This window comes from Bos taurus, chromosome 14 (genome assembly GCF_002263795.3).
Source record: "Bos taurus isolate L1 Dominette 01449 registration number 42190680 breed Hereford chromosome 14, ARS-UCD2.0, whole genome shotgun sequence".
NCBI classification, from domain to species: domain Eukaryota; kingdom Metazoa; phylum Chordata; class Mammalia; order Artiodactyla; family Bovidae; genus Bos; species Bos taurus.
In genome coordinates this window covers 71366686-71392353 of record NC_037341.1, presented here as the reverse complement: position 1 = coordinate 71392353, position 25668 = coordinate 71366686, and the positions used below count along the sequence as shown (strand labels likewise).

At 38.7% G+C, this 25668-nt stretch overlaps 1 protein-coding gene across 8 annotated transcripts in view; it reads right to left on the bottom strand.

Moving 5' to 3' along the window:
• Positions 1-25668, bottom strand: part of TRIQK (triple QxxK/R motif containing) — a 166045-nt gene that overhangs the window by 77259 nt on the left and 63118 nt on the right. The window lies entirely within an intron of this gene.

Here is a 25668-nt window from a genome sequence, read left to right as displayed (position 1 = left end):
GAAAGTATGACTGAAGTAGAAATATTATTCCCCTTGCTTACTAAAGTGGTAAATCAAAGGGAATGCATATTCCTGGAGAAGTTTCAGAAACTGACTATATCATGAAAAACTAAGTATGTGCTTATGCTGATTATTTTCATAAATCTATTTATTTCCTCACCGTCTAGTTGGTCTTAGAGACTAACTGAGTAATACTAAATCTACTATGGCAGAATTTTTTTTTAATGCACTTGTTGTTCAGTTGCTAAGTTGTACGATGCCATGGACTATAGCACACCAGGTTCCTCTGTCCCCTATTATCTCCCAGAGTTTACTCAAATTCATGTTCATTGAGTCAGTGATGAACATGACTAACAATCTAACCATCTTGTCCTCTGCCATTCCCTTCTGCTTTTGCCTTAAATATTTCCCAGCATCAGGGACTTTTCCAGTGAGTTGGCTCTTTGCATCAGGTGGCCAAAGTATTGGAGCTTCAGCTTCAGCATCAGTCCTTCAAATGAATATTCAAGCTTGATTTCCTTTAGGATCAACTAGTTTGATATCCTTGCAGTCGAAGGAACCCTCAAGAATTTTCACCAGCACGCCAGTTGGAAAGCATCAATTCTTCAGTAGTCAGCTTTCTTTATGGTCCAACTCTCACATCCGTACAAACTATTGGAAAAACCATAGCTTTAACTATATGGACTTCTGTTGGCAAAGTAATGCCTTTGCTTTTTAACCTAGATACACTGTTTAGGTTAATTATAGCTTTCCTTCCAAGGAGGAAGCATCTTTTATTTTCATGCCTGCAGTCACCATCTGCAGTGATTTTGGAGCCCGAGAAAATAAAATTTGTCACTGCTTCCACTTTTTCCTCTTCTATTTGCCATGAAGTGATGGAACTGGATGTCATACTTAGCTTTTTGAATGCTGAATTTTAAGCCAGCTTTTCCACTTTCCTCTTTCATCCTCATCAAGAGGCTCTTTAGTTCCTGTTTGTTTTCTGCCATTAGAGTGGAACCATCTGCATATCTGAGGCTGTTGATATTTCTCCTGACAATCTTGATTCCAGCTTGTGATTCATTCAGCCTGGCATTTTGCATGATGTACTCTGCATATAAGTTAAATAAGCAGGGTGAAAATATATAGCCTTGTCGTAATCCTTTCCCAAATTTGGAACCAGTCAGTTGTTCCATGACCAGTTCTAACTGTTGATTCCTGACTCGCATACAGGTTTCTCAAGAGATAAGTAAGGTGGTTTGGTACTTCCTTCTGTTTAAGAATTTTCTACAGGTTTTGTGATTCACAAAAAGGCTTTAGCAGACTCAATGAGGCAATAAATGTTTTCCTTGAACTCCCTTGCTTTCTCTTTGATCCAATGAATGTTGGCAATTGGATCTCTGGTTCCTCTGACTCTTGAAACCCAGCCTGTACATCTGGAAGTTCTTGGTTCCCATACTGCTGAAGCCTAGCTTGAAGGATTTCAAGCATAACCTTTCTAGCATGTGAAATGAGTACAATTATATAGTAGTTTGCACATTTTTTAACATTGCCCTTCTTTGGGTCTGGAATGAAAACTGACCTTTTCCAGTCCTGTGGCCACTGCTGAGTTTTCCACGTTTGCTGACATATTGAATGCAGCACTTTCACAGCATCATCTTTTAGGATTTGAAATAACTCACTGGAATTCCATCACCTCCACTAGCTTTGTTTGTAATAATGTTTCCTAAGGCCCACCTGACTTCACTTTGCAGGATGTCTGGCTCTAGGTGAGTGACCATGCCATCATGGTTTTTTTGGGTCTTTAAGATCTTTTTTGAAGTTCTTCTGTGTATTCTTGCTACCTCTTCTTACTCTCTTCTGTTAGGTTCTTACTCTTTCTGTCCTTTAATGTGCCCATCCTTGCATGAAATGTCCTCTTGATATCTTCGATTTCTTGAAGAGATCTCTAGTCTTTTGCATTGTATTGCTTTCCTCTGTTTCTTTGTATTGTTCATTTAAGAAGTCCTTATCTCTCCTTGCTATTCTCTGGAATTCTGTGCTCACCTTTTCCCCTTTCCTTTTGCTTCTCTTCTTTCCTCAGCTATTTGTAAAGCCTCCTCAGACCACCACTTTGCCTTCTTATTCTAGCAGAATATAAATGTCCTTTCTACATGGTTACAACTAGCTAATTAATCTACCCAAGGAGTTTTTCTAAATTCTGATCACAGATACCATAAGAGACTATATACCTTTACTGGAAGGAACAGTAATATACTGTTTGTATACTAAATCAACTCTCCATTTACTGCTATAATCTAATTCTGAGAGTAACTGCCTCACCAACCTGTACCACATCATGGCACTGGTACGAAATAAGCCTTGAAGAAGATATGAAAACTTTGTGAGATACCTCATTCAGATATATATCATTCATTTATATATATATATATATATACATACATATATAATTCATATATGGGCTTCTTTACTAGTGGTAAAGAAGCCACATGCCAATGAAGGAAACATAAGAGAAATGGGTTGGATCCCTGAGTTGGGAAGATCCCCTGGAGGAGGGCATGGCAACCCACTCCAGTATTCTTGCCTGGAGAATCCCATGGACAGAGGAGCCTGGTGGGCTAGAGCCCATAGTGTCACAAAGAGTTGGACATGACTGAAGTACCTTAGCATGCACGCATGCATTCATATATATATATCATATATATGAGAGAGAACACAGAGCATTCTGTTAAAAACACAGAGGCTTGTCAACTACATTTGATTCATGAAATCTCATTGATTTAGAGCATAGTAGGATTATCTGCAAAAAATGAGTCAACTTGCTGCACCTGTGCCATATCTATCATTAAGAATGAAACATAGGCACAACTTCTTATAAAACTGGCATTACTTGATAATATCAAATATCTATACCTCTGATTCAATGTTTTTCTACTGTGTATATATTGCAGAAAAATTCTTGTTCCTGTGAACCAAAGAGCAGACATGTCTGAAATTATTTATAGAAACCTTATAATATCATTCATAGAGAAAAAACTGAGAATCATGCAATTGTCAAAACCAAGAGAATAGGCTGGAAAATATTGGTATAGGCAGATGATGGATTATTATAAGGCATAGAAAATTAATGGACCATATCACCATTTAGCAATAAGAATAAAACTCAAAAATATGATATTCAATAAGAGCAAGTTTTATGACAATATATACAGCATGATTTCATTTATATAAGTTCATAAACAAAAAATACATTGTTTAACATGTACCTAGGTGGAAATTTCATAAATGAAATTAACACAAAATCAAGATAGTGGTTCTCTCTCACCAATACAGTGGCATAGAGGGTGTTGCAATTGGGAAAGTGCATAAAGAAGTATATATCTTATATTTAACCTAGATAATGGATACATGGCTGCTTACGTAGTTGTCAAGCTTTTTCATCTACATGCATATTTTATGCATGGAGAGAATGTGAAAAGGTGCTAAGACATGGTACAATAAAAGTTCTCTGGTAGATTGCTGTGCAAGTTCTTCTACCTCTTAGAACTTATGACATAGCATAGTCAGTGGAGCCTTAAGTGCATCTAACTAACTGAGACATAGAAATAAGCCTTTAGCATGTCCCAGTAAAAAAGAAGTGGCAGCCTCTAGGGTTTTGAAATAATTCCATACACCCTTCAACAGGAAACAACTGCTATGAAACAAAGCCTGGATTGCTACCAAGCTCTGATGAAGACTAACTATCTGATTATGAGACTCAGGGACCATCTGGCCTGAGCTACCAGTCATGAATTGGGAGTCATCTCATCCAACAAATCATAAAGTTGTGTACCATTTTAGTAGTTTACAAAATGTATGTGGATGGTTCTTTAAAACATGCTGCACAATGGAAGTAAACCGCTGTTTTGGAGGCGGCCCTAAAACACTGTCTATGAGGGAAATCCTCCCAGCGGCCAAAGTCTAAGTAGTACATTTTGTTGTATGGCTTACCTAGAAAGAGAGGTAACCTAAGATAATACATATTATTTTTTCCTGAATTGGAAACTGAGCCTTCCGTTTAATCAGTTTGGATTCTTCACGCCTATGAGTAAACAGTAAAATGGAGATTCGCAGTGTTGGGTGGGGTAAATTAATTATTATAATAATGTTTGCTATTAAGGAAAAAATGATTTGTTAATACACAATGAGGACTAAAAGAAATATGGAAAGCTGTGAAGGAACTCCTGGGTTAATTCCATGTATTGCTATGACCAATGGTAAATTGTAATGAAATAACTATACAGTCAACTGTAATCTTGGGCTTTTCAGGTGTCACTAGTTTTAAAGAACCCGCCGGCTAATGCAGGAGACTTAAGAGACACAGGATTAATCCCTGGGTTGGGAAGATCCCCTGGAAGAGGCCATGGCAACCACTCCATTATTCTTGCCTGGAGAATCCCATGGAGAGAGGAGCCTGGTGGGCTACAGTCCACAGGGTTGCAAAGAGTCGAACACTACTGAAGCAACTTAGGATGCATTCTTTTTTTTTTTTTTCTTTTTTCTTTTAAATTTAAATTTATTTATTTTAATTGGAGGCTACTTTACAATATTGTATTGGTTTTGCCACACATCAACACCAGGGCTTCCCTGATGGCTCAGATGGTAAAGCATCTGCCTGCAATGCAGGAGACCCAGGGAGTTAGATCCCTGGGTCGGGAAGATACCCTGGAGAAAGAAATGGCAACCCACTCCAGTACTCTTGCCTGGGAAATCCCATGGATGGAGGAGCCTGGCAGGCTACAGTCCATGGGGCCGCATTGAGTTGGATATGACTGAGCGACTTCAGTTTCAGTTTTTTGTTTCCGCACAACTGTAATCTAGAGATGATTTAAAGCATACAGGAGGATGTGCATAAGTTATTCACAAATACAGCGGACCCTTGAACAATGCAGGGGTTGGGGCACTGACTCTCTGCACAGTCAAAAATATAGTAACAACTTTATTGTCAGCCTTCTGGTCCCACATCCATGGATTCACCCAACTCAGGATCCTGTAGTACTCTACTATATATTTATTGGGGAAAAAAAAAATTCATATAAGTGGACCTGAGCAGTTCAAACCCATGATGCCCAACGGTCAACTGTATTTTGCCATTTTATTTCTATAAGGGACTTGAGTATCCATGGGGGTTCTAGAACCAATCTCCCATGGATAGCAAGGCCAACTATCTGTCTTTACAACAAGAAAAATCACTTAGAACCTTCAGGAATGAAGATTTATCTTTCTCACTGAAGGCAAAGTGCTCATCAAATTAAGAAGCTTGCTAAAATAGAAAGATCTAGAATGAATATTTGAGAATGGAGATCATAAATTAAAACCACGATGACCAGCTACAAGACTGACAATAATAACCTGAACCTATAATTCCTTGCTTACTCCTCTCCTAAAGTGTAATGCCTATCCTCTCTACACAACCAATTTCTAGGGAAAAACAAAAACAGCATTATAAACATTTAAATATTTCTTTCTCACAAGAAAGATAAAAGTCTAAATATAACTCAAGATCCTAGACTTGGAAAGCAACAGCCCCTGGTTTGGCTGGAAAATATCTGGGTAGCTTTTGAGAATCTTCTTAGATATTCTTAGGATTATTTCATGATAAGGAACAGAAAGTCAAATTGAAATAACATGAAAATGAGAGAGAGAAAGAAATAGAGGAGAGAGAGAGAGTATAATTGATTACTGTTGTTTCCAGGAGATAAAAGAAGAAGAGTTTATTTCTTGTTTCAGTCTGGAGTCATGGATATCTCCAGCCCTGACTCACACTCTTACAAAACTAAGAGCAAGGTGGAAAGGATATTTTTCCTTGGGATCATTTTAATAATTTGTATGCTCCAAAAGGTTGTCTCACAAGTTACTTCCAATGATGGAAAACTAAGATTCATTCAATAATATGTGTACAGTTCCCAATTCAAGCAACTTTAACAAAGCAAACTACTCTGTCTCTGACTTCTGCTGTTAAATACAAACTGAAAACTTATACTTGAAAACTCAGCATGTATAATCACCAGAATATCCTGCTTCAAGTCTTAAATAGGGATCACAAGTATCAACTAAAAGCAAAATAATAACTAAAAAAGAAAACATTTATACCAAAGATATTTGAATTATGTATGCCTGAATTTTTTATAGCAAATATGATGCCATACATTCTTATAATTTTTATTTATGTGTACTTTGCAAACAATCTGTGTAATATCTGTTTTTTAAACAGAATACTTTCAGAAGTCATTTTCATTTATAATCTCTAATCAGTAGGCGCTATGTATGTTAAAAGTTCCTTTCTTATTCCATATAATTAAAATATATTTAACTTTAGCATGAGCACTGTTTTTGTAAAGAATCATAAGAACATATATTTAATAAAGATCATAAATATTTTGGTACCTCAATATTATCATTTACCATTCCTCATATTATATTAATTTAGGAAAGAACAGAGTAATCAATATGTTCTATTTAATTCAACATAAAAAGTTACATTTATGCCGTGAATTATTTTACACTTAAAGCAATAGTCAGTGTTAACTATGCCATAGTTTTACAGTCTCTTCAGTTTAATAAAAGAATAGATTAACCGCTTTTTGCTTTTTGATTCCTTCGTTTTGCCTAGAAACAAGACTGCATCTTTGCCCTGTGTTGATACTGCTGTCTAAGCTCATTATCATGTGAATATCCGGTTATTGTTTTATAACTGTTCATTTTTCAGAAGCCCACTGATTTTTTCCTTTCTTAGAACAGTAGACTTTACACTAGCCCCACTCATTATCATCGTGTGGCAGTACTGCTCTTCCTCTGCCTTTGCTGCTTTAAAAATTAATGCACTGTTATTTTCTGAATACTGCATAAGCTGCTTATGAGTACATTATGCTATCAAGCAAGCACATGCAGAAAAGCTTCCTAAACTGTTATTCTTTCAATGAAAATACAGCTGGTTCTGCTTCAAAGGCACATCTTTTCACCTGCAAATGGACTTGCTCCTACACTTATTCCTCAATTCATTGTCTTTTATTTGTGTCTGGAAATCTTTAATTGCCTTTAATTAGAAAAAAGTAAATTCAGTGCTTTAATCTTGCAAATACATTCAATCATAATTCTGTCTGGGATGAATACCAAGTTCTATTCACTGTCTGATCTCTATAACAAAGATATATAATTTATTGTCCATTTATATAGACCACACCAATTAAGATACAATAGAAAAGCGAAGAGATAAGAGTCAAAATATTTGAAAAGAAAAATTTGCAATCTAAATTTAATTACTCAAATGAATTATTAGAAGACGAGTTATTTACAGCATGCCAAAATTACTGACAAATAATAAAAGTTGCTAATCAACAATACTTTTATATTTCTTTCAACATTTTTAAATAATTTCTCATCAACTGCTTCAAATCCCTTCTCCCTTCCTTAAAAAAGCAAAAAGCTATTTGGAATCTTATTTTTTTCATATTATCAAAATTATACATAGAAGAACATTACAATTTGACATAGAGTCATTTTCCAACTACTATATGAACACAATTTTTAGTTATTATATTATAAATTACAAATAACTGTAGAAAATTCTTTGCAAAAGCAAGGGTCAAGAGTCTTATGAAAGTCTATAGCAAGTTCCAATAGCTAGGCCAGTAAACAAAACATCTGCATTTTGATAGCTGTAAGATTTATAAACTCACAAATTACATGATCACAAGCAAAATAACATTATAATTTTAATCAGTCAGTTGATAAAAGAAAATTATTACAAAAACCAGAAACACAATAAAACACAGATCTAATAGAGTCTCATCAGCACTGTATACCTTTATACTTAGCTAGTCTTATAAAATGATGCCATATATTTACCTAAAGAAAAAAAAAGAGGTATTATCTATAAAAATAATATTTGAAAAAGTATTTTTCATAAAATTATTGAGGGCTATACAGAGGAAACTAGTGAGTTCATCCTCAAAAACAAAAATCTCAGGAAAACTTTTGCAATTATATTACAGAGGCAACTCAAACAATGATGATTTTTCAAATTTTGGACAAAATAAAGGGATGTTAATTCTACATTGCAAGGACATACCATTATTTAATGGCATTAGTACTAAAAAACAAGCATTTCACTTTGGACTCCTACAAATATAATGCAGTAAGTTGCTTATATAAATAAACTTCCTAGAAAATGCATTAAAAATACTAACCAAGCAACAATTTATATACATATGTGTAAGGGAGCAAAATTTACCACCCCAAACGTCTTTTTGGCATGCAGATCATTTGAGTTGAAAACAATCAAGGCCCAAAAACACTCAGGAAGAAACTTGTACCTTCTCCTACTTAAAAAATTTAGATAGAAGATGTGCTCTAAGAATAGAGCTATCACTAGAGATATCTGCAAAATATATTGGGCAGTGTAGTGTGGTGGGAGAAACTCAGTAGTGCCTAAAGATCAGAGTGAACTCTTGTGTTCCATTATCTCTGCCTGTCTGACTGCTTAGTCACTCAGTCATGTATGATTCTTTGCGACCCCATGGACTGTAGCCCACCAGGCTCCTCTGTCCATAGGATTCTCCAGGCAAGAATACTGGAGTGGGTTGCCATTCTCTTCTGCAGTGGATCTTCCTGACCCAGGGATCAAACCTAGGTCTTCTGAATCTCAGGCAGACTCTGTCTTCTGAGCCATGGAAGCCCCCATTATCTCTGTAGGACCCAGAAAACATTTGTTTACCAAACATTTGCTTTCCATCCAATGTGAATTGCCTTCCATCCAATGTGAATTGCCTTCCTCTCCTCTGAAATCCCAAACCACCACCCCAAAGTCCTTCTTTATTTTTAGCTGAAGATGGTATTCAAGGTGAGGGTTTCAGCCATGTGGGTGAGTTAATTTTTCCCAGGCCTCTCCCATGTAAATGTGTTACTAAACTTGTGTTTGATATTTGTCCTGTTAATCTATCTCATGTACAATATTATGAACCTCCATCCATAGTTATTCAGGTACTCTGTCTATGGATATAATCCCTTGAATCTATTTGTCACTTCCACTGTATGAGATTTGATTTAGGTCATACCTCAATGGCTTAATGGTTTTCTCTGCTGCTGGTGCTGCTAAGTCACTTCAGTCATGTCCGACTCTGTGCAAGCCCATAGATGGCAGCTCAACAGGCTCCTCCATCCCTGAGATTCTCCAGGCAATACTGGAGTGGGTTGCCATTTCCTTCTCCAGTGCATGAAAGTGAAAAGTGAAAGTGAAGTCGCTCAGTCCTGTCTGACTCTTTCACGACCCCATGGACTGGGGCCCACCAGGCTCCTCCGTCCATGGGATTTTCCAGGCAAGAGTACTGGAGTGGGGTGCCATCGCCTTCTCCAAATGGTTTTCCCTACTTTCTTCATTTTAAGTCTGAATTTGGCAATAAGGAGTTCATGATCTGAGCCACAGTCAGCTTCTGGTCTTGTTTTTGCTGACTATATTCATTGGACCTGAAGGTGAAAGAGAAAGTTTCTCAGTCGTGTTCGACTCTTTGGTACCCCATGGACTATATAGTCTATGGAATTCTCCAGGCCAGAGTACTGGAGAGGGTAATCTTTCCCTTCTCCAGGGGATCTTCCCAACCTAGGGATCGAACCGAGGTCTCACACATTGCAGTTGGATTCTTTACCAGCTGAGCCACAAGGGAAGCCCTGCACCTGAAGGTGGAGAAGCTCTATAATCAATCTGATTTTGGTATTGACCATCTGTAGAGCTGTCTCTCATGTTGTTGGAAGAGGGTGTTTGCTATGGTCAGTGCATTCTCTTAGCAAAACTTGGTTAGCCTTTGTCCTGATTCATTTTGTACTCCAAGGCCAAACTTGCCTGTTACTCCAGGTATCTCCTGACTTTCTACTTTTTCATTCCAGTTCCCTGTTGAAAAGGACATCTTTTTTGGTGTTAGTTCTAGTAGATCTTGTAGGTTCTTCATAGAACCATTCAGTTTCAGCTTCTTCAGCATTAGTGGTTGGGGCATAGACTTGGATTACTATAATATAGAATGGTTTGTCTTGGAAACGAACAGAGATCATTTTGTTGTTTTGAGAATGCACCCAAGTACTCTATTTCAGACTCTTTTGCTGACTGTGAGGGCTAATCCATTTCTTCTAAGGGATTCTTGCCCACAGTAGTATATGTAATGATCATCTGAATTAAATTTGCCCATTCCTGTCCATTTTAGTTCACTGATTCCTAAGATGTTGATGCTCACTTTTGCCTTCTCCTATTTGAATACTTCCAATTTACGTTGACTCATGGACCTAACATTCCAGGCTCCAATGAAATATTGTTCTTTACAGCATCAGACTTTACTTTCACTACCAGATACATCCACAACTGGGTGTTGTTTCCACTGGGCTCAGCCTTTTCATTTCTTTGGAGCTATGTTTCTGCTCTTCTTCAGTAGCATATTGGGCACCTATGGACCTGGGAAGTTCATCTTTCAGTGTCATATCTTTGCCTTTTCTTACTGTTCATGGGGCACTCAAGGCAGGAACGCTGAAGTCGTTTGCCATTCCCATCTCCCATGTACCACGTTTTGTCAGAACTCTCCACCATGACTCTTCCGTCTTGAGTAGCCCTACATGGCATGGCTCACAGTTTCATTGAGTCAGACAAGGCTATGATCTATGTCATCAGTTTGGTTAGTTTTCTGTGATTGTGGTTTTCATTCTGTCTGTCCTCTGATGGATAAGGATAAGAGGACTGGCTGTGGGAAGAACTGGGTCTTGCTCTGGTGGGCAAGGCCATGCTCAGTAAGTCTTTAATCCAATCTTCTGCTGATGGGTGGGGCTGAGTTCCCTCCCTGTAGTTTGCCTGAGTCCAAACTATGGTAGGGGTAATGGAGACCTCCTCCAAAAGGACTTATGCCAGGACGCTGCACCTTCCGGGACTGCTGCTACCAGTGTCCCTGACCCTGCAGCAGGCCACTGCTGACCCACGCCTCTGCTGGAGACTCCTGGCACAGTCCTTTGTGGGATCCCTGCTCCTTTCTCCTGGGTCCCAGTGCACACAGGTTTTGTTTTTGCCTCCAAAAGTCTCTGTTTCCCCAGTCCTGTGGAAGTTCCATAATCATATCCCACTGACCTTCAAAGTCAAATTCCCTGGGGCGGGGGGGGGGGGGGAGGGGGGTTTGGTTCTCAGTCTCTTTGCTGGATTCCCAGGTTGGGAAATCTGTTGTGGGCCCTAGAACTTTCACAACAGTGCAAGAACTTTTTTGGTATAATTGTTCTCCAGGTCATGGGTCACCTGCTCAGTGACTCTATAATGGGGCTAATGACAACCTCCTTCAAGAGGACATATGCCCCACACCACACCTCTGAGGATGGTGCTGCCAGAGCCCCCATAGCCTCTGCAGGCCACTGCTGACCCATGGCTCCACAGGAGACACTCAGACACCCAAAGGCAGGTCTGGCTCAGTCTCTTGTGGAGGTCACTGCTCATTTCCCTAGGTCTTGGTGCACATGAGGTTTTACTTGTGCCCTCCAAGCATCTCTGGTGGGTACGAAGTTTGATTTTATACTCAGTTGCACCCTTCCTACCATCTTCTTGTTGCTTCTCCTTTGCCTTTGCATGTAAGGTTTCTTTTTTTTTGGTGGGATTCAACATTTTCCTGTGGGTGATTGTGAGTTAGAAATTGCTAGGCAGTCTGGTTCCAAATAGGAAAAGGAGTACGTCAAGGCTGTATATTGTCACCCTGCTTATTTAACTTATATGCAGAGTACATCATGAGAAATGCTGGGCTGGAAGAAACACAAGCTGGAATCAAGATTGCCAGGACAAATATCAATAACCTCAGATATGCAGATGACACCACCCTTATGGCAGAGTGAAGAGGAACTCAAAAGCCTCTTGATGAAAGTGAAAGTGGAGAGTGAAAAAGTTGGCTTAAAGCTCAACATTCAGAAAACGAAGATCATGGCATCTGGTCCCATTACTTCATGGGAGATAGATGGGGAAACAGTGGAAACAGTGTCAGACTTTATTTTTGGGGGCTCCAAAATCACTGCAGATGGTGACTGCAGCCATGAAATTAACAGACGCTTACTCCTTGGAAGGAAAGTTATGACCAACCTAGATAGCATATTCAAAAGCAGAGACATTACTTTGCCAACAAAGGTTCGTCTAGTCAAGGCTATGGTTTTTCCAGTGGTCATGTAAGGATGTGAGAGTTGGACTGTGAAGAAGGCTGAGCACCGAAGAATTGATGCTTTTGAACTGTGGTGTTGGAGAAGACTCTTGAGAGTCCCTTGGACTGCAAGGAGATCCAACCAGTCCATCCTAAAGGAGATCGGTCCTGGGATTTCTTTGGAAGGAATGCTGCTAAAGCTGAAACTCCAGTACTTTGGCCACCTCATGTGAAGAGTTGACTCATTGGAAAAGACTCTGATGCTGGGAGGGATTGGGGGCAGGAGGAGAAGGGGACGACAGAGGATGAGATGGCTGGATGGCATCACTGACTCGATGGACGTGAGTCTGAGTGAACTCCAGGAGTTGGTGATGGACAGGGAGGCCTGGCGTGCTGTGATTCCTGGGGTCACAAAGAGTCGGACACGCCTGAGCGACTGAACTGAACTGAACTGAGGCAGTCAGTGTAGAACTCTGAGACCTAGGTCTTGTTTTACTATATCCTTTGTCCTGAGTTCCTGGAATGTGTCCTCAGTCAGATAAATTATCAGCACTCAGATCCAGGGAAGGGGAGTAATTAACTTATGTTCCATATGCCTGAGGGAAAAACAACTGGTGACCATAAATCTTAAACTCATACATCTGGTCCATTATAAAATGGCCAGGGGATGACTTAATCCAAGGATCAAGAGAAGATATAAGGATGTAAAGCTAAGCATCTTGACCTTTAAACTGATTGGATAGAAATAACATGATTTAAGAAGAGGAGCCAACCAAAAATGTACAGATTAATACTGGTAAAGATACAAAACTGCTGTAATCCCTACCTTTTGGGGGACTCTGTACCCACTCTCAGTGTCTTTGCTGGGAGCTCTGTACTTTCCTTCTCTCTAAAAATCCTATTCACTAGCTACCATGAGTGTTTGCACATTTGTGAATTCCATTCTTTGGCTCCACAAACAAGAACTCAGAATTCCCATTTCAGCTGTTTAGCAGCTAGTTTTGATCTAGGTGTTCTCCCAGAAGAAGAGAAGCACACATCCTTCTCTGCCATCTTGAAAACCAAGTTCCAAAGATTATCAAGGACAGATAAGGATGCTTTCCTAAGTGATCAATGCAAAGAAATAGAGGTAAATAATAGAATGGGAAAGACTAGAGATGTCCAAGAAAATTAAAGACACCAAAGTAAAATTTCATGCAAAGATGGGCACAATGAAGGACAGAAGTGATACAGACCTAAGAGAAGCAGAAAATATTAAAAAGAGGTGGCAAAAACACACAGAAGAACTATACAAAAAAGATCTTAATGACCTGGATAACCATGATGGTGTGATCACTCATCTAGAGCCAGACATCCTAGAATGCGAAGTCAAGTGGGCCTTAGGAAGCATCTCTAAGAACAAAGCTAGTGGAGGTGATGGAATTCCAGCTGAGCTATTTCAAATCCTAAAAGATGATGCTATGAAAGTGCTGCACTCAATATGCCAGCAAATTTGGAAAACTCAGCAAGTGGACACAGGACTGCAAAAAGGTCAGTTTTCATTACAATCCCAAAGAAGAGCAATGCAAAAGAATGTTCAAACTACCACACAATAGCACTCATCTTAAATGTTAGTAAGGTAATGCTTAAAATCCTTCGAGCTAGGCTTCAACAGTATGTGAAACAAGAATTTTAAGATGTTCAAGTTGGATTTAGAAAAGGCAGAGGAACCAGAGATCAAACTGCCAATATCTGTTGAATCAAATAAAAAGCAAGGGAATTTAAGAAAAACATCTACTTCTGACTCATTGACTGTGCTAAAGCCTCTGACTGTGTGGATCATAACAAACTGGAAAATTCATAAAGAGATGGGAATACCAGACCACCTTACGACCTCCTGAGAAACCTGTATGAAGGTCAAGAAGCAACAGTTAGAACCAGACATGGAACAATAGACTATTTCAAAATTGGCAAAGGAGTATGTCAAGGCTGTATATCATCACCCTGCTTATTTAACTTCTTTTTTTTTTATTTTATTTTATTTTTAAACTTTACAATATTGTATTGGTTCTGCCATATATCGAAATGAATCTGCCACAGGCATACATGTGTTCCCCATCCTGAACCCTCCTCCCTGCCCATACCATCCCTCTGGGTCATTCCAGTGCACCAGCCCCAAGCATCCAGTGTCGTGCATCAAACCTGGACTGGCGACTCGTTTCATATATGATATTATACATATTTCAATGCTATTCTCCCAAATCATCTCACCCTCTCCCTCTCCCACAGAGTCCAAAAGACTGTTCTATACATCAGTGTCTCTTTTGCTATCTCGTACACAGGGTTATTGTTACCATCTTTCTAAATTCCATATATATGTGTTAGTATACTGTATTGGTATTTTTCTTTCTGGCTTACTTCACTCTGTATAATAGGCTCCAGTTTCATCCACCTCATTAGAACTGATTAAAATGTATGCTTTTTAATGGCTGAGTAATACTCCATTGTGTATATGTACCACAGCTTATTTAACTTCTATGCTGGGGAAGATGAAGCACAAGCAAGAATCAATATTGCTGGGAGAAATATCAATAACCTCAGATATGCAGATGACATCAGTCTTATGGCAGAAAGCAAAGAGGAACTAAAGAGCCTCTTGATGAAAGTGAAAGAGGAGAGTGAACAAGCTGGCTTAAAACTCAACATTCAAAAAACTAAGATCATGGCATCCACCACTTCCTGGCAAATAGATGGGGAAACAATAGAAACAGTGACAGACTTTATTTTCTTGGGCTCCAAAATCACTGTAAATGGTGCCTGAAGCCATGAAATTGAAAGATGCTTTGCTCCCTGGAAGAAAAGCTTGACAAACCTAGACAGCATATTAAAAAGCAGAGATATCACTTTGCTGACAAAGGTCCGTCTAGTCAAGGCTATGGTTTTTCCAGTGGTCATGTATGGATGTGAGAATTGGACTATAATGAAAGCTGAGCACCAAAGAATTGATGTATTGAACTGTGATGTTGGAAAAAAACTCTTAAGAGTCCCTTGGACTGCAAGGAGATCCAACCAGTCAATCCTAAAGGAAATCAGTCCTGAATATTCATTGGAAGAACTGATGCTGGGGGGAGGAGCCAAGATGGCGGAGGAGTAGGACGGGGAGAACACTTTCTCCCCCACAAATTCATCAAAAGAGCATTTAAACGTCGAGTAAATTCCACAAAACAACTTCTGAATGCCGGCAGAGGACATCAGGCACCCAGAAAAGCAACCCAACTCTTCGAAAGGAGGTAGGAAAAAATATTAAAGACAAAAAAAAGAGACAAAAGAGGGAGGGATGGAGTTCCGTCCCGGGAAGGGAATCTTAAAAAGAGAGAAGTTTCCAAACACCAGGAAACCTTCTCACTGCCGAATCTGTGCCGAGCTTTGGAAGCACAGAGGGCAACATAACAGGGAGAAAAAATAAATAAACAATTAAAACTCGCAGATTGCGAGCTCTATGGTAACTCCCCCAGTGGAGAAGCAGCACAGACGCCTGCATCCGCCATTACCAAGCGGGGGCTGGGCAGAGAGGCGCGGCGCGGGCTGCATCGCTGAGAGTAAGAATCTGGCCTGAATACCCTGAGCGCTCTCTGAGCGAAATAATTTGGGCTAGCAAACCAGACTGTGGGATATCTACCACGCGAAAAGCCAGCCCTAACCTAAGACCGCCAGGCCCACGCACGGAACAAAGGACTGAACAGAGATAGCCGGCTGCAGACCTTCCCCCTCCGGTGACAGGCAGCCAGAGCTGGAAGGGGGCAATCGCAGCCCCAGAGAGACATTATCTATAAAACTGTAAGCAGGCTTCTTTGCTAACTAAAACTTCTTGGGGGTCTGGATGGTCAACATCTGCCTGAGAAGGTGCGCCGGTTTTACACCCAAATAACCGAGTGGCGGGGAGGCGATAAGTCGCAGCATTGGCGCTCGCCAAACACCTCATCACCTGAGCTGCTCGGACCTGGGAAGAGCACAAAATGCAGGCCCAACTGAGTCTGCGCCTCTGAGGACTACCCGAGTGCCTGAACCTGAGCGGCTTGGACCTGGGAGGTGCATGCAACCCAGGGCCGGCCTCGGATTGTTCCTGGCGGAACAACCTAGAGCCCGAACAGTGTGGGCAGGGTGGCTACACGCGCCGTGAGCAGGGGCAGACCCAGGGTGGCTGAGGCACTGCGAGCCCACGCCAGTGTTATTTGTTTGCGGCATCCCTCCCTCCCTCCCCACAGCGCGACTGAACAAGTAAGCCTAAAAAAAAAAAAAAAGTGTCCTCTACCATCCCCTTTGTGTCAGGGCGGAAACCAGATACTGAAGAGACTAGCAAACAGAAGAAGATATAACAGAGGGAAACGCCTTGGAAGCTACAGGCAATAGATCAAAACCCTGTGGTTACTACGGACTACATAGGAAGGGGCCTATAGATCTTGAGAAATATAAGTCTGACCAAGGAACTAGCCAAAAATGAACTGAACCCACAACACCCACAACAAAACCAAGAAAGTCCTAGATATATTTTTATTATTTTTACGATCATTCTTTCTTTTTTTTTTTAATTAAAAAAAAAAATTTAAGTCCTCTATTGTTCCTTTAATTTTCACTTTTATAACCTATTACTTTGCAAAAAAAAAAAAAAAAAAGACCCTCTTTTCTTCTTCAGCAAACTTCATATATATATATTTTGTAATTTTTTGACCTTTTTTTTTTTTTTTCTTCTTTTTTTTAACATTGTATTTTTGAAATTCCAAACTCTACTCTAGATTTTTAATTTTCGCTTTTTGGTATATGTTATCAATTTTGTACCTATAGTTTTTTTTATATAATTTCTGTGACTTTTTTTTTTCTTCTTCTTCTCTGTTTCTTTCTCTTCTTCTTTTATATAACATTGTATATCTGAAATTCCAAACTCTACTCTAGATTTTTAATTTATGCTTTTTGGTATTTGATATCAATTTTGTACCTGTATTTTCTTTATAATTTTTGTAACATTGTTTGTTTTTGTTTGTTTGTTTTCTCTCTTTATTTTTCTTCTTCTTTTTTTTTTAACATTGTATTTTTGAAATTCCAAACTCTACTGTAGATTTTTAATTTTTGCTTTTTGGTATTAGTTATCAATTTTGTACCTGTACTTTCTTTATAATTTTCACAACCTTGTTTTTGTTTGTTCGTTTTTTCTCTCTTTCTTTTCCTTCTTCTTTTCTTTAACATCGTATTTTTGAAATTCCAAACTCTACTCTAGATTTTTAATTTTTGCTTTTATGTATTTGTTACCAATTTTGTACCTTTAAGAACCCAATCTTCAGGACCCATTTTTCACTAGGGAGCGAGATTACTGGCTTGACTGCTCTCTCTCCCTTTGGACTCTCCTTTTTCTCCACCAGGTCGCCTGTGTCTCCTCCCTAATCCCTCTCTACTCTACCCAACTCTGTGAATTTCTGTGTGTTCCAGACGGTGGAGAACACTTAGGGAACTGATTACTGGCTGGATCTGTCTCCCTCCTTTTCATTCCCCCCTTTTATCCTTCTGGCCACCTCTGTCACCTTCCTCCTTCTTCTCTTCTCTGTATAACTCCGTGAACATCTCTGAGTGGTCCAGTTGTGGAGTGCACATAAGGAAGTGACTACTGGCTAGCCCACTCTCTCCACTATTGATTCACCTCATCTCATTTGGGTCACCTCTAACTCCCTCCTCCCTCTTCTCTTCTCCATGTAACCCTGTGAACCTCTCTGAGTGACCCTCACCGTAGAGAAACTTTTCATCTTTAATGTAGATGTTTTATCCATGGTGCTGTATAGAAGGAGAAGTTTTGAAACTACTGTAAAAATAAGACCGATAACCGGAAGCAGGAGACTTAAGTCCAAACCCTGACTCCAGGGAACTCCTGACTCCAAGGAACATTAATTGACAGGAGCTCATCAAATGCCTCCATACCGACACTGAAACCAAGCACTACACAAGGGCCAATAAGTTCCAGGGCAAGACATACCAAGCAAATTCTCCAGCAACAAAGGAACACAGCCCTGAGCTTCAAGATACAGGCTGCCCAAAGTCACCCCAAAACTATAGACATCTCATAAGTCATTACTGGACATTTCATTGCACTCCAGAGAGAAGAAATACAGCTCCACCCACCACAACACCGACACAAGCTTCCCTAACCAGGAAACCTTGACAAGCCACCTGTACAAAGCCACACACAGTGAGGAAACGCCACAATAAAGAGAACTCCACAAACTGCCAGAATACAGAAAGGACACCCCAAACTCAGCAATTTAAACAAGATGAAGAGACAGAGGAATACTCAGCAGATAAAGGAACAGGATAAATGCCCACCAAACCAAACCAAAGAGGAAGAGATAGGGAATCTACCTGATAAAGAATTCCAAATAATGATAGTGAAATTGATCCAAAATCTTGAAACTAAAATGGAATCACAGACAAATAGCCTGGAGACAAGGATTGAGAAGATGCAAGAAAGGTTTAACAAGGACCTAGAAGAAATAAAAAAGAGTCAATATATAATGAATAATGCAATAAATGAAATTAAAAACACTCTGGAGGCAACAAATAGTAGAATAACAGAGGCAGAAGATAGGATTCGTGAATTAGAAGATAGAATGGTAGAAATAAATGAATCAGAGAGGATAAAAGAAAAACAAATTAAAAGAAATGAGGACAATCTCAGAGACCTCCAGGACAATATCAAACACTACAACATTCGAATCATAGGGGTTCCAGAAGAAGAAGACAAAAAGAAAGACCATGAGAAAATACTTGAGGAGATAATAGTGGAAAACTTCCCTAAAATTGGGAAGGAAATAATCACCCAAGTCCAAGAAACCCAGAGAGTCCCAAACAGGATAAACCCAAGGAGAAACACCCCAAGACACATATTAATCAAATTAACAAAGATCAAACACAAAGAACAAATATTAAAAGCAGCAAGGGAAAAACAACAAATAACACACAAGGGAATTCCCATAAGGATAACAGCTGATCTTTCAATAGAAACTCTTCAAGCCAGGAGGGAATGGCAAGACATACTTAAAATGATGAAAGAAAATAACCTACAGCCCAGATTATTGTACCCAGCAAGGATCTCATTCAAGTATGAAGGAGAAATCAAAAGCTTTTCAGACAAGCAAAAGCTGAGAGATTTCTGCACCACCAAACCAGCTCTCCAACAAATACTTAAGGATATTCTCTAGACAGGAAACACAAAAACAGTATATAAACTCGAACCCAAAACAATAAAGTAAATGGCAACGGGATCGTACTTATCAGTAATTACCTTAAACGTAAATGGGTTGAATGCCCCAACCAAAAGACAAAGACTGGCTGAATGGATACAAAAACAAGACCCCTACATATGTCGTCTACAAGAGACCCACCTCAAAACAGGGGACACATACAGACTGAAAGTGAAGGGCTGGAAAAAGATTTTCCATGCAAATAGGGACCAAAAGAAAGCAGGAGTAGCAATACTCATATCAGATAAAATAGACTTTAAAACAAAGGCTGTGAAAAGAGACAAAGAAGGTCACTACATAATGATCAAAGGATCAATCCAAGAAGAAGATATAACAATTATAAATATATATGCACCCAACACGGGAGCACCACAGTACGTAAGACAAATGCTAACAAGTATGAAAGGAGAAATTAACAATAACACAATAATAGTGGGAGACTTTAATACCCCACTCACACCTATGGATAGATCAACTAAACAGAAAATTAACAAGGAAACACAAACTTTAAACAATACAATAGACCAGTTAGACCTAATTGATATCTATAGGACATTTCATCCCAAAACAATGAATTTCACCTTTTTCTCAAGTGCACATGGAACCTTCTCCAGGATAGATCACATCCTGGGCCATAAAGCTAGCCTTGGTAAATTCAAAAAAATAGAAATCATTCCAAGCATTTTTTCTGACCACAATGCAGTAAGATTAGATCTCAATTACAGGAGAAAAACTATTAAAAATTCCAATATATGGAGGCTGAACAACATGCTGCTGAATAACCAACAAATCACAGAAGAAATCAAAAAAGAAATCAAAATTTGCATAGAAACGAATGAAAATGAAAACACAACAACCCAAAACCTGTGGGACACGGTAAAAGCAGTCCTAAGGGGAAAGTTCATAGCAATACAGGCACACCTCAAGAAACAAGAAAAAAGTCAAATAAATAACCTAACTCTACACCTAAAGCAACTAGAAAAGGAAGAAATGAAGAACCCCAGGGTTAGTAGAAGGAAAGAAATCTTAAAAATTAGAGCAGAAATAAATGCAAAAGAAACAAAAGAGACCATAGCAAAAATCAACAAAACCAAAAGCTGGTTCTTTGAAAGGATAAATAAAATTGACAAACCATTAGCCAGACTCATCAAGAAACAAAGGGAGAAAAATCAAATCAACAAAATTAGAAACGAAAATGGAGAGATCACAACAGACAACACAGAAATACAAAGGATCATAAGAGACTACTATCAACAATTATATGCCAATAAAATGGACAACGTGGAAGAAATGAACAAATTCTTAGAAAAGTACAACTTTCCAAAACTCGACCAGGAAGAAATAGAAAATCTTAACAGACCCATCACAAGCACGGAAATTGAAACTGTAATCAAAAATCTTCCAGCAAACAAAAGCCCCGGTCCAGACAGCTTCACAGCTGAATTCTACCAAAAATTTAGAGAAGAGCTAACACCTATCCTGCTCAAACTCTTCCAGAAAATTGCAGAGGAAGGTAAACTTCCAAACTCATTCTATGAGGCCACCACCACCCTAATACCAAAACCTGACAAAGATCCCACAAAAAAAGAAAAATACAGGCCAATATCACTGATGAACATAGATGCAAAAATCCTTAACAAAATTCTAGCAATCAGAATCCAACAACACATTAAAAAGATCATACACCATGATCAAGTGGGCTTTATCCCAGGGATGCAAGGATTCTTCAATATCCGCAAATCAATCAATGTAATACACCACATTAACAAATTGAAAAATAAAAACCATATGATTATCTCAATAGATGCAGAGAAAGCCTTTGACAAAATTCAACATCCATTTGCAGGAATAGAAGGAACATACCTCAACATAATAAAAGCTATATATGACAAACCCACAGCAAACATTATCCTCAATGGTGAAAAATTGAAAGCATTTCCTCTAAAGTCAGGAACAAGACAAGGGTGCCCACTTTCACCATTACTATTCAACATAGTTTTGGAAGTTTTGGCCACAGCAATCAGAGCAGAAAAAGAAATAAAAGAAATCCAAATTGGAAAAGAAGAAGTAAAACTCTCACTATTTGCAGATGACATGATCCTCTACATAGAAAACCCTAAAGATTCCACCAGAAAATTACTATAAATAATCAATGACTATAGTAAAGTTGCAGGATATAAAATCAACACACAGAAATCCCTTGCATTCCTATACACTAATAATGAGAAAACAGAAAGAGAAATTAAGGAAACAATTCCATTCACCATTGCAACGGAAAGAATAAAATACTTAGGAATATATCTACCTAAAGAAACTAAAGACCTATATATAGAAAACTATAAAACACTGGTGAACGAAATCAAAGAGGACACTAATAGATGGAGAAAGATACCATGTTCATGGATTGGAAGAATCAATATAGTGAAAATGAGTATACTACCCAAAGCAATTTATAGATTCAATGCAATCCCTATCAAGCTACCAACAGTATTCTTCACAGAGCTAGAACAAATAATTTCACAATTTGTATGGAAATACAAAAAACCTCGAATAGCCAAAGCGATCTTGAGAAAGAAGAATGGAACTGGAGGAATCAACCTACCTGATTTCAGGCTCTACAACAAAGCCACAGTTATCAAGACAGTATGGTACTGGCACAAAGACAGAAATATAGATCAATGGAATAAAATAGAAAGCCCAGAGATAAATCCACGCACATATGGACACCTTATCTTTGACAAAGGAGGCAAGAATATACAATGGATTAAAGACAATCTCTTTAACAAGTGGTGCTGGGAAATCTGGTCAACCACTTGTAAAAGAATGAAACTAGAACACTTTCTAACACCATACACAAAAGTAAACTCAAAATGGATTAAAGATCTAAACGTAAGACCAGAAACTATAAAACTCCTAGAGGAGAACATAGGCAAAACACTCTCTGACATACATCACAGCAGGATCCTCTATGACCCACCTCCCAGAATATTGGAAATAAAATCAAAAATAAACAAGTGGGACCTAATTAACCTTAAAAGCTTCTGCACATCAAAGGAAACTATTAGCAAGGTGAAAAGACAGCCTTCACAATGGGAGAAAATAATAGCAAATGAAGCAACTGACAAACAACTAATCTCAAAAATATACAAGCAACTCCTACAGCTCAACTCCAGAAAAATAAACGACCCAATCAAAAAATGGGCCAAAGAACTAAATAGACATTTCTCCAAAGAAGACATACAGATGGCTAACAAACACATGAAAAGATGCTCAACATCACTCATTATCAGAGAAATGCAAATCAAAACCACTATGAGGTACCATTTCACACCAGTCAGAATGGCTGCCATCCAAAAGTCTACAAATAATAAATGCTGGAGAGGGTGTGGAGAAAAGGGAACCCTCTTACACTGTTGGTGGGAATGCAAACTAGTACAGCCACTATGGAGAACAATGTGGAGATTCCTTAAAAAACTGGAAATAGAACTGCCTTATGATCCAGCAATCCCACCGCTGGGCATACACACTGAGGAAACCAGAAGGGAAAGAGACACGTGTACCCCAATGTTCATCGCAGCACTGTTTATAATAGCCAGGACATGGAAGCAACCTAGATGTCCATCAGCAGATGAATGGATAAGAAAGCAGTGGTACATATACACAATGGAGTATTACTCAGCCATTAAAAAGAATACATTTGAATCAGTTCTAATGAGGTGGATGAAACTGGAGCCTATTATACAGAGTGAAGTAAGCCAGAAGGAAAAACATAAATACAGTATAATAATGCATATATATGGAATTTAGAAAGATGGTAACAATAACCCTGTGTACGAGACAGCAAAAGAGACACTGATGTATAGAACAGTCTTATGGACTCTGTGGGAGAGGGAGAGGGTGGGAAGATTTGGGAGAATGACATTGAAACATGTAAAATATCATGTAAGAAACGAGTTGCCAGTCCAGGTTCGATGCACGATACTGGATGCTTGGGGCTAGTGCACTGGGACGACCCAGAGGGATGGTATGGGGAGGGAGGAGGGAGGAGGGTTCAGGATGGGGAACACATGTATACCTGTGGTGGATTCATTTCGATATTTGGCAAAACTAATACAATTATGTAAAGTTTAAAAATAAAATAAAAATTAAAAAAAAAAAAAAGAACTGATGCTGAAGCTGAAGCTCCAATACTTTGGCCACCTGATGCAAAGAGCTGACTCATTAGAGAAGATCTGATTCTCAGTAAGACTGAAGACAGGAGGAGAAAGGGCTGACAGAGGATGAGATGGTTGGATGGCATCACCAACTCAATGGACATGAGTATGAGCAAGCTCTGGGAGATGGTGAACGACAGGGAAATCTGGCATGCTGCAGTCCATGGAATCACAAAGAGTCGGACAGGACCAAGTGATTGAATAACAGTAATGCATAACAGAATCCTCAGAATAATTTAGTATAAGAAGAGGAATGAGACCTTACAATTATGTTACTTTCTCTGTCTTATTTTTTCTTTGCTCTTACACATATGAATATAACTAAATCAAAGGAAAATATGCAATGATTATAGAACAGAATACTTTAGAGATTTTTAGTATGTTTACTTTTAAAAATGGATTATGAGATATAATTCAGTTTCAATAAAAATCCTAGCAGATGCTTTATTTTTTCTATTATCAATGATGACAGAAATCAGAACAGTGGTTGCATATGGGAGGGTGGGATAGAGACATTGGAACTATTTGAGAGGATAGAAATGTTCTGCATTTTGATTGGCATATATGGTTACATGGATATATACACTTGTCAAAATTCTAACAATTGCTTAAGAGTTGGATATGAATTGTTCCCAAATATGTTCATTCTTTATTCATGTGGTTTCGCACATCCCATTTGATCAAACTTCAACCTGGTAAGTCAGTCCTTCTCTTTAAATACATAAATAATATAACACTCCACACTATTATTGATACAGCATCCCATAAGTGAAGGGAGGATATAAAAAATCAAATATAAAATTTCTCTCAAGAGATAATATAGCCAGAATTTTTTTTATTTTTCAGTTATCAATTAGATGAATGAGATCTTTTCATAAGACTTTTGATTGTATGTTTTATTTTAATATATGCAATACAATTCCATTGACAGAGGAACCTGGCAGGCTAGAGTCCATGGGGCTGCAGATTGGACATGACTTGGTGACTAACCCATGGTCACACACAGCAATAATAACAATGATCACATATTATACAGTAAAAGGCATCTCCAAAGCAGTAAGTCGCTTCAGTCATGTTCGACTTTTTGCAGCCCTATGGGTTGTAGCCCACTAGGCTCCTCTGTCCATGGATTTCTCTAGGCAAGAATACTGAAGTGCGTTGCCATGCCCTCTTCCAGGGGATCTTCCTGACCCAGGGATCAAATCTGCATCTCTTAAATCTTCTGAATTGGCAAGCAGGGTCTTTACCACTACTGCCACCTGGAAATCCCTTTTAACGTATAGTCGTTTGTTTTTATTTATGTATTTAGAGTTCCATTTATATGAATTGGCTTCTCATATTTTCTGCCCATTTCACCATTGGGTTTCCAGATTATTTTATTTATTTATAGTAGGACTTTATTTAGGGCTTCCCAGGTGGTGTTAGTGGTAAAGAACCCACATGCCAATGCAGGATACATAAGACAGGTGGGTTCACTCCGAGTCGGGAAGATCTGGAGAAGGGCATGACAACGCACTCTAGTATTCTTGTCTAGAGAACCTCATGAAGCTTGGCAGGCTATGGTCCACAGGGTTGCAAAGAGTTGGACACGACTGAAGCAACTTAGCGTACACACATGCAGGGTTTCATCTTTCGACAGGTAAATTTTTAATTAGTTATAAATTTTAAATATTTTCCCTTTGTCTGCATCTTCTTTGTTTTGCAGAAATATCTTTTCCTTTAGGAGTATACTTTATGTATCATATTTATAAAAGAGGTATATAGTCTTTTGGTATCAATTACTTCTACTTATTTTCTGACTTGCAACTTCTTTGTTTATCTGTTAGTTATTTAGAAGAGTTTTTTAAACTAATTATTATTGTAATTACTTTCTAATTTCCAAAGGGATGGGAACAGGTGAGAACAGGAAGGAACATGTAAGAAGAGAGGGTGATGGGGGGCGTAGAAGTTAACTTTTTTACTTTTAACCGATTTCTAATTTACTACACTGTTCAAAGTTTTAGTTGTAGGATATTGCTTCTATAAAGTTGAGGA